The sequence below is a fragment of the Pyrus communis genome, chromosome 13, assembly GCF_041283825.1.
Source record: "Pyrus communis isolate YQ-2024b chromosome 13, ASM4128382v1, whole genome shotgun sequence".
In the NCBI taxonomy this organism is placed as follows: domain Eukaryota; kingdom Viridiplantae; phylum Streptophyta; class Magnoliopsida; order Rosales; family Rosaceae; genus Pyrus; species Pyrus communis.
In genome coordinates, this window is record NC_142577.1 from 22,366,204 (window position 1) to 22,377,605 (window position 11,402).

An 11,402-nucleotide genomic window follows, 5' to 3' on the forward strand; every position below is an offset into this window, starting at 1 on the left:
GGGGAAGGAAAGAGAAAATATAGGTGTTCAATCTTTGTCATGAGTCGGTTACTTGCTTCTACGTACTGGGTCATGCATCTCATGCCCAAATTACCCCTTTACCAAGTAAAAGGCAAAATTATATGGAGAAAAAACAGATAACATCTGCAAACACCTTTTTTCTACCCTTGTAATACTCAACGGTGAAAAAACACTCTCAGTGCCACTTTGCAGGGTGAAAAACAAGCAATTATTGTGCAGAACCCTTTAATAATTCAGTTAATATTCTGTTCATGAGTATTCCTTCGGTTTTAAAATTGTTTGAGCACCAGCGTGATCAGAATACAATTATATAAAAGGCCCAACTGATATATCTATATACATAGACATATACATACATATATATATATATATATATGTAGTGTGAAAACTGAAAAGACCTTTCCTTGAAAAAGCTGGGGGCAGAGGAGGGTCTATACCAACTCTAAGAATCAGCTTCTACTCCCGTAAAGGAAACCAGAGGGAGAAAAGCACAACCAGAAAAGAAAACTCCAACTGTCTAACTCTTTGACACGTGTCCCACCACCACCAAAAATATTTCTTCTGGAACTTGAAAACCTCCTACTATATAACCCACCTATAATTGCGGGTCGAATAGTTCTAGAAAAAGAGATTTTTCAGTATGATTGTTATACAGAATGGTACATTATGTGTTATTATATAAATTGTGCGATATGTGTGTTAAAAATTTAATAACCTAAAAAATAAAATTTCTCACGTCTTATATAAAAACACATAGTGTACAACCCGTGTTCCCGTCACAACTAAAAATTTCTCTTCTAGGAGGACCATGACAGTATTATTTCCAACTAAATTATTTGTTAGTCCATTAATTATGAGACTTTAATCTTAAAAAACTTGTGTAATTAAAAACAATTTTCTTGTCAATTTTCCGATATAAAATTTTCAACAGATGCTGTTCAAGTTTAATTTCTCTTTCATTCACTTCACACCATTATTGGATTTGCAGTTAAATGCATGTAAAAGTAATTTTTTTTCATTTCTACCCAGCTCCAGTAGTTTCGAAATTGTATAGAAACATGATTGCGACCTATCAAGTCGAATGCTTTGTAGCGCTGTACGTAAGATTAAGCTTTTAACTTGTGATGGATCATCTGCTGTAGTGCTGTTCTTTTTAACAGAACCACTGTTTCGATCGATTTTTGTTGCAGAACGCATATGACACATTTTTTGTTTTTTTGGGTGAGGTGCGTTTGTTGTATTAGACTATCTCGGATTTGATTAGTTTTAGACACTATGTGAGACTGGCTTAGAATAGACTAAACTAGACTGATTTAATGAAGTGTTTAATGTAGTATCAGACTAAGAAACAAGATAATGACAAAAAAAAAAATTAACCCATTTTCTGATACAAAGAAATTGAACCCCAACACAAAATTTCTGCAGACTCCAAATACATCCAGCAACCATATTTTACATATTCTCAAAAACTTGATTAAAAAACCTCAAATTTTATATTTTCTCAACCCAAAACGAAACTTTCCAATAAATCAATGGAACCAAAAACCCAGCTGCAAACCCTTCGAACAAGAACCTTCTAAGACCTCAACTTTTCTTTGAATCGGAAGAACCCCAATGAAAATCACATTGATTTTTCAACTGGGGACTGAAATTTTCCTTTTTTTTTTCACGACATGACTCTTGGGAGATTTATACACTAAGTGAAGCACAAATAAAGAACCATTTTTTATTTACATCACAAATCTCGTTCCAAATGAGTGCTACAATCAGTTCCCCAAGCACACGTGTTGGTTGAATTTACCAATTTTTACTTTGCCCGTACCATAAACATGAATAGAAATAATGAGCTCCGCACAGTCATGAAGCACTTCCCTCTCGACCAATTAGGCATAACTAAATACCTCTGCATACACGTAACACATGAAGCACGTGAAGAAGCCAAATGTTCTTTTAAAATGTGAAATGTATTTTGTCTTGGAAATTCTGAATACTTCTCATGATTATTAGATGCTTCGCTTGTATATATATTTTTATCTTAGTATTAGTAAATGATTAAAACAAGAAAATCGAATTGCAGAATCATGTGCATCTCGATCTTCTCGACCTATATCAAAAGTCGAATCGTGTCTAGGGTTTGTATTAATAAAGTAACTATGAAAGGAAGATGTGTCACTTCTTGAGTTCTTTCTGGCTACTTTCTACTGTTCCCACAGCAAACCATGTAACTTTAAATGGAGCCGCTCCATCCTCATCATCATGTGTCACTTCTTGAGTTCTTTCTGGCTACTTTCTACTGTTCCCACACCACAAATCATACACTTTTAAAGGGAGCCGCTCCATCCTCGTCATGATGTAACTTCCGGGGTAATGCTATAAGGTAAGAAAGATATTTATTTAAGTTATATTTTTACATAATGTAATTGTTGATGATTTGATTATTATCTTAAATGTTGATTAACATAATCAAATATTTTGCAAATGTAGTCTAAAAGAAGTTTGCAAATGTAGTCTAAAAAATTAGTTCACTTAAAATGACTGATAACTTAATTTAATACTCTCACAAGTGACAATTTGGTTTCATCCTCGAAGTCATGTTTGAGTTGAAATTCACACTTCTTGGCAAGTTGAATAATCAATAAAAAAAGGTATGTAATTCCAATAGGTTTGTTAAAAAAACAAAAAAAAAACGATTAATATGGGAAATTCACGATGAAAGAGACACACTGAACAGAACACCATACAATCCATAGTATTTTCTATTTTGGTCTCTATTTTCAAAAGCTAAGGCGTGCTTTAAGGGCTTCATGTGGTTGACATTTCCACTGCCCAGTCATCTTCTTCTTCTTATTATTCTTTATCTCTCTGTTTTTTTCTTTGAATCTGTTTAATTTAGTCGTTCAATTTTATCTCTCTGTTTTTTTCTTCGAATCTGTTTAATTTAGTCGTTCAAATGTGTTCTAAGTATCTATTTTCTTCTTCCCTATGTGAAGCGTCTTTGACCCAATTACTTCGTTTTGTAAACCCTTTTTTCTTCTCACCCTACTTTTTGACCTATTTGAAGGCATATAAAATAGGCACATGCGTATGTGTACATTTTTCTTCACTACAAGTATACTTGGTACATATGTTAGGTATATAAATTAGTTGAATATATAAATACATGTAAAATTGATATGTTTAGAGAGATAAAGAGATGTGCCATGAAAATTGAACCAATCCATTGTATCTTTACATTATGCACGCTTGAATTGTCAAAAGGAACCAGAAAAAGCAGACATAAAGAATTATCGAAAATATCCTGTTTGTTTCTTTTCTAATAAGAGAAACAAGCAATATGTTGAAACCCTAGTCCACCTTCCCAAGCAATCTCAAATTTTGCATGAGTTTTATATCCATAACTCCATGCATAAATACTTGGACATTAATTAGTTCATCCACAAAAAAAACTAAACAAAATTAAAAAGTGTAGAGCTTAGCTTAAGTAGTACAATTTCATACTCAATTCGAACACAATAAAAAATTGTGATTAATTTACATTTTAAAAGAGAAGATTAATGAACCTATCGATCAATCAGGTTCAAACCAAATATATAAATTTGAATACTGTATAAAAATAGTGTATATTCAAGAAAAAAAAGGCGTATATCTCGCAAGTGGCAAGTCCAATCAATCTCAATCCGAACTTAAAATTTGTAAACCTTGGAGATAAACATTTCACAGCAAGACCAATCATATTCACTACTGTTCCACTAGATATAACAACAGTTTATTTTTTGGAAGGTGAGGGGGTATGTACTATGTATGGCATGCGCAGATTGACCTTATTCTAGATAATTTTCTTACATGTTATGCTCAAATGAATGGCTCTGCCCCTGGCAGTGCCTTTATGCCAACCCCAGCTTAAGCCCCAGCCGATTAATTTCCTCAATTTCATGCCAAAATTTACATATTAGCTCTCCAAATTGTTGAAGTCAAATCGGTCATATACTGTGTAGAAATTCTTGATAACGGTTGCTATATAGAGCATAGTAGGGTATGACCATGCATTTGAATTATTGCTCGTATGCTGGTCCCACCTTAATTACTGTGTGAAAACTGCTCTAATATTGTGCAGCGTCCCTTGTATCTATCTCTCTCCCCGTCAACTAGCCAGCAAAGTACACAGATGCGTCCAACTGAAAGGTTTTGAGTTGGTGAATGAGTCATATTCAGCATTTCAATTTTCAACCAATTAATTTGAATAGATAGGTTTAGTGCATGGCTTAACCAATTGAGAGAGTGCAGGGGTCGTACGTCATGAGGTAGAGACCAAGCGTACCTATGTTTTGTTTGCTAGCAAGGAAAAAAAATATTATCCAAGAAGTTAACTTGTTTCGCATTTGGTTTGCACCCCTAGGACCTTCAAACAAATATAAGACGAATTTAAAAACTACAGAGATACATTTCTAGTATAGCATGCATTATGACAATTGAGATCAGCAGCAAGCTTTATAAATAAATTAATTAATTAGCACTATACTAATTTAAGGTAATATTTTGGACGTGTTGATTTCTATATGTGACGTGGAAGAATGTAGCTAAGCACGAAGAAGCCACCAAAGAGACCAAGGAAAACAAGAAAAATGACGACTAGTGTCTCATCTCTTAGACGCACGCCTTCCCCCCTTTTTAGGTTTAAAAATACAAAAGCTAGGGTTTCAAAGATTAAAATTAAGAAAAGTGTCCTCAGTGATCCCTACACTCTCTGCTATTTTGTTTATTTGCGTAACTATGTTGGTCTCTAACTCTACAAAAATAATTAGTGAGTTTTAGTAATATGATTATACATAATTAGACTGCTTTTCCCCTAGTTAACAACTGCTTTATGTCTTTGGACAAGCGTGTTGTTGCCCCCACTAGGCACAATGGTCTATCATAAGCTTGTTTAGGTTAATGATTGATTTAAAAGAATGAAAAAAAATAAGACTAATTGCTTGATTTGATTGTTTAAAGGCCTCCATTGAGCTGCCATGGTGCAACTTTTGGCAATCTTTCTTTGTCAGAGTTCACACTGGTGGAGGACGGAGGAGATCCGATTCGATGGATGACAGAATGTCATCCACGTCGACAATTTTAAATTGGTGATGTTTATTAGGTTTATCGAAGAGAAAATGCTTGGCTAGTTGGCTCTCTGCATTATTTTTTCTAAGGAAAATTAATGAAAATTTTAATTTTTTTTTAGTTTTAATGAAAAATGATAAATAAAAGTGTAATAAATAGTACTAGAAAAAGGTAAAAATGTGATTTTTCATTAAAAATGAACAGTATCAGGAGTGTTTCGTTAAAACTCTTTTTTTTTAAAATAAAACTATAGTTTGAGATGTGTATATATAATTTTTTTTTTTTTAAGTTTTTTTATGAACCCTTTTATATACATGTCGCTTGTGATTAAGGAATATAAGGATGAATGACTCTTCAGATAAGGGGGGCAAATAATGTTCTTGTCAAAATTAACAACATATGTTTTAGAATTTCATTAGCATTCCTTGTTGTCAGTGTACATCGCATGCATGAATAAGTTTGAGCATTTACGACTATTAACACTCATGTCAAAAGTTCTTGCGTTAATGGGTGGTTAATGCTAGCATTTCTTCATTTTCATGCAAATTGACACAGGGTTCACCAAGTCTTGTTCATGAGGGTTTGACTCTAGTCCTTGGTCAACTCAATTGTTAGGCCGAAATCATGTTTATTAAATATTTTCATCAAGGTTCTTAGCATCATTGTAAATCCTGCATTTATGCATTTAATATCCTACAAATTATGATATTTAAACAAATTCAAATAAGAGTAAATAATATTTTTAGATATAATAATTACTTAGAAATCAATAATAGAATAATATTGTTCTTCACATAGTTATTGCGAAAATATAATGTACCCACGCATTTATTAATATTAAAAAAAAAAAAACTATTGCTATAGTTTAAAACATAAACATAAGTACATCCAATTAGCATGGTACATTCAGCAAAAAATAAATATGGGTCCAAAATAAATTTAAAAATATGGGCATATATCAAAATTAAATTTATGGGGTACAAATCAAAGTTTTTATTTTTAAAAAAAATATGGGCCAAAAAAATAATAATAAAACATGTGGGTACAAGTTAAAGCTAAAAAAAAAATTTATTTATTGGTGCAAAATTTAAAAAAAAAAAAAGTGTACAAATTAAAAGGATATATTTAGAAATGATTAAATAAGTTCTCAATTTTAAAACTGAAATATGCTAACATGTAAATCCTTTAATATTCAAATAATAATGTTAAAGGACCTTGATAAAAATAGAAGTAAGATTTCGAGAATGAAAATAAGAAATGAAAACCCAATTCGTCCTTTTCATTATTTTAACTTGTTATAGTAAAATCCCACTTTGGGGTTGGTGACCCTTTCATGGAGAAGACCAGCAAGATTAAAGATGGATAATTAGCCACGGATCATCACTCAAACCGGCCATCAAATCTTGATTGTGATTCGTTTTAGCTCATGTTTCAACTTTCATCCATAAACTTAAACCCTAAAGCTAACTTGCTCACACATATACGTGGACCTTGTAATCAGTTTGCAATGTAGGGGCATCACTGTGTCGATCTACGATTGGTGAACGTGTGAAAGTAGGGACTCTTATATCGTTATCGTAGCTAGTTTGCAATTGTTTAAGTGTCAATTTTACTAATTTCTTCAGGTTAGAGGAGAATCCCAATCGTGAGATACGGTGATACCGATTTATCCACCGTCCATAGTTACGTTTTCATGTGGCGGATTGACCCATACGTCTACTGTCAAAGGTGCCATTCATGTATCTTTGTACAAAGACATCTACGAAGGTGATGGCTAGAGGAAGACCATCCAAAGTCCGTTGAGGATAATTTGCTTGTTATAGTAACGATTTTCAACCGTTGATTGATTTTGAGTTTTACTATTAGATCACACTAGTCAATAGTGTTTGTAGAAAATAAGCTTTGTGTATAACTGGCACATACAAAATTTTTTTTAACATATATTATATATACCGGCATACAAAAATTCACGTATGAAAAATAATTACTATCCTAATATCCTCAATCTAACTACTTTTGAAAAGTAGCATTAGTATGTTAAGAAATTAAACAATTATTACGGAGTGCTAAATAGGAATACATTATATATACCCGCGGTCACTGAAGATTTAGTTACCTACGTCCGTCACCAGGCCAACATTGTTGCTCACCAGCTTGCTCGTTATGCTCTTTCAATTGGAAGTCACTGTGAGTGGTTGGAGACCCCTCCTTCCTTCATTTTGGACCTCCTCATTGAGGATTGCTTGTAATTTCTCTCTGTAATCCTTGATGTACTACCTGGGTTAAACCTTGTTGGGTTTCAAACTTAAGGAAAACACTATCGCATGTGTTTTTTCAAAAAAGGGACCAATTTCTTAATCCGAATATCGCACACAAAATTTACAGTATGATCAAGTAGATCTGTATAGGTGGCATGTCTCCAAAATCTAGCTACTTCTTTGCAATACTAGCTGCTAACCATGGTACTGGTGTAACCTTTGTATCTTTGAGCCAACTGATGAACAATGGTTAACAAACAAGAGAAATGTTAAGGAAAGGCAGACAATTCATTGAGAGTCTCATTTTTTAGGGTCTTTTTAACATTTCTCTAACAACAAACACATTAAGTAATTAGGTCCAACAAGCAAAAAATGCGAAGTGTTTCATGATCGAATCTCTAAAAATAATGGTGACGATGAAAATGATGAGGATAATGACGATATGAACGATATGATCAAAATTTTGATAATAATGGTTTTATAACTAAAGTGTGATCGAAAAGGAAGGCACTTATTTGGCTTCAAGATTGCGATGTTAATGTGGAAAATTTAGGACGAGACACTTGTCAAACGACAACAGATTTTGAGACCAGATTCAATGGCACCTCAAGTCCTCAAGTCGTCTTTGTAAAACGACGTCCCTGTAGACCTTTTCTTTGCCCTACTTTCGGAAATTTTCAATAGCTTGTGTTACTCCCCAAAATTATTAGTTAATTGGCCACTATTCCATGATTAAGCTTCTGCTTTATTTTTCTTCAAAGCTTTTGATCGTCCATATAGAAAGTAGCATTTGGCTTCATAATAATGCTTTGTTTAACTAAATCCCACTAACATTATTTTCAATGATGTTAGAAAATTAGTACGGCCGTGTGACGTGAGTAATCTCCATTGTCATGTCCGAAATATAAGACCTAAATTAGTCCATTTGTGATTGATTAATTTAAGGTTTAACTTTAATCCATTTTTAAGGGGGAGGAAATTATGGGTACCATCATGCACATGTTTAAAGTCAAATTGATGAAATTAACAATGATTGTGATAGTACTATCAATGGACTTTTGAGGAATATGTGCATGTAATTTCGTCCACATGGAGCTGTTTAGTTGTTAGAATTTCACACAATGTGTCGACAGATGTTAAAGAATTGCGAGTTGAATTAAACAACCAACCTTGTTAATTAACAAGTGTAATAAATTATAATGATGTATTCTTCATATTTTTATTCATTTTTCCATGAGCACAAAGAAAGAAAGAGTGGGAAAAGGTGAAGCAAAGGAAGAGCATTAGCAAAACATGAGCACTCCAAGGACTTAAAACCTGCACCCTTTTGGTAAACCCGATAAAAAAACAAAGATAAAGTTTCTATTTAAAGCACAAGATTTTTGAGTTCGAGTTCCAAGTAACTCCAAAGCTACAAAGCAAACAGCTTGCATGTCACATTATTTTTTGTCCGATTGTTTCCTTAGTATTTGTCTATTAATATTAGAGACATTTTGTTGGATAAAGCACAGCATCACTGATTCATTGTGTTGAATTAAACTCAGACATAGGGCCTGCAATGCTATTTAATCAACATTTAAACCTTTAAAATATTATACAATTAACTTAAAGCAAGCACCACCAAAATGTGAACGCTGCAAGCCATTTTTCCTTCAGATTCTGAAGCTCTCATGATTTCCCGTCTAACTTATCATGCTCTACATTAGTTAATAGGGATCAAAAGTTTCAAATTTCAACATGTTTGGAGTATTGATCATGCACTCGACGACTGCATGTATTCGTTTAAATATCGTGTCTCTATATATCACTTTAGGTCTACATGTGCTCAATTTTTGTGTTTCTAAATACTGTTGTATACCAAAATAAAACCACTGATATTATAAGTCTATTAAGTCGTTGACAAGGACAAACCATTCATTCACATTTGCTTAGTTGCTTGTCCACAAAGAAAACCTTTCAGAAATCATTTAGTTTAGCTTAAAAGATCTTAAGCTAGCTCCATAATTATTGTATTAAAACTGGAAATCTAAGGCAAAAGTGTAGCCTTATCATGATGCATGTTTGAGTTTTTTGGCCTAAACTAAATTTATACAATAATTAAACATGTCAGTTCAGAGTTGACACCCAAATTAAAGTAAATTATCTAGACATGTTTTAGGAAGTCAAAAACTGAGTTTTACCACACCACGACCAACCACACACCAACCCCCCCACCCCCCAAAAAAAAAAAAAAACAAAAAACAAAAACATATTGAAAGACAGTTAAAATAACACAGTCAAATTATAAAAAATGTCAACTAGCAACTTGGTATGAATTTATTTATAATTCAATTAGGGTTAATTATAAATTTATAAGAAGTGAATCAGATCAACAAGCATTTTGCATGGTTTGCACTCCTAATATAATAAGGCAACGATGGTTTGATATTTTTAAGGTGTTCGTAATCTTGCTCACTGTATTAGACTTGATTAAGCACTTGATCATCATGAATTAATCGACCGCTAATCCAAAATTGCAGAAAAACCTAACAATAATTATGAATTTAAGTTCACGCACACTGAAGGAATAAGAAGAAGAAGGAGGAGGTGGGGATGTAACCAACTTTTTGTGTTCAATTTATTCAGCATCTATGTTAATGTTGCTGTGGCAAAGATGATTTAGAAGTGTGTTTTTCTTGTCTGTGGTCTTCTTGTTGAATGTTTGAATACAAAGAGGCATGCTTCTTAGGATAATATGAACACACTGGTGATTGTTTTTGACCTTCTTTTTCTGTCAATTGGTCGGATTGGACCACTTCGAGATCTTTCTTTTGGGAATCAATTGCGTTTGGGAAGTGGGAACAACTATTTGAAGGACATTTCCTTGGGCTGTGATGGGCTATTTTTATGGGCTTAGAGTCAAAATAAATAATAGCCCAATAAGTGTCCAATTGTATATTTGCATGGAGGGAATTTGGGCTTGTATGAGACCAAATAGATAATTTTTAGGACCCATCTAATCATCATTAAGTAAGCTCGATTCATTGTTTATTTTGATAAGTTACTTCACCATTTCCAAAATGTGTCGGCACGAGAAACACATGAAACAGGATTGTGTGGGTGTCGTATGGAACGGGTTGAGTTGGACGACTACATGTAGATTCATTTGTGAATTTCTTGACATAACTCAATCGTTTGTGAAATGTTGAATTGAATCAAACATAGCGGTGCGTGTGAGGGTAGTAGGAGAGTTTTATTACTTGTAAACATGGGAATAACATTATACATGGTTGGCATGTCCAATAATCAAAATACAAGTCGTTACTCGTTAACTTGATAAATCAAATATGAATTAGACCTATGGATTTTACATAATATATACTTTTTATTTGTAAAAAATATATAGGTCTAACAGTAATTTGAATTTGTTTTAAGTATTGATGATGTGCTTAAACTTCTTTTCTTATAATAGGAAATCAAAGATAAAACGAAATAATAAATAAACACTATAAAGAACAAGATTACTAATCCAACAAAAGAAAACAAGATTATTTTAGACGCTTGACCTCATTTTCATTTTATTTCATTGTTTGCCGTGAGCAGTAACTTAGTAAAAATGGCAACTTTGATGTCTACCATTGTTTCAGAGGACAACCATACTTCAAAAACATGTGTATATGTTTTGAGGACTATATTGTTTGAGAGAAACTCGATTAAAATTTTGCCATGTCATTGTAGTAAGTTTCATTATGTTCTACTATATCAAAATTAGTATATTCCATAGTCTGATAATTTTAAGTTCTGGTTTGTTGAAACGCTAAAGTTTTGTTTGGTCGAAGAGAACTTGTTAGGAGAGGAGCGAAGAATTGATATGACTGAACATGACTTAGTTTGGATGGAAAACTTAATGAAATTAAAAGTGGACGACAAATTAATAATTTCAGAAAATTGATATAACAAATTGCTTAAAATTTTAATTCATATGACAAATTATAAGTTCATATGACAATTCAAAAAATTTCCCATCCACAAATTGAATAATGA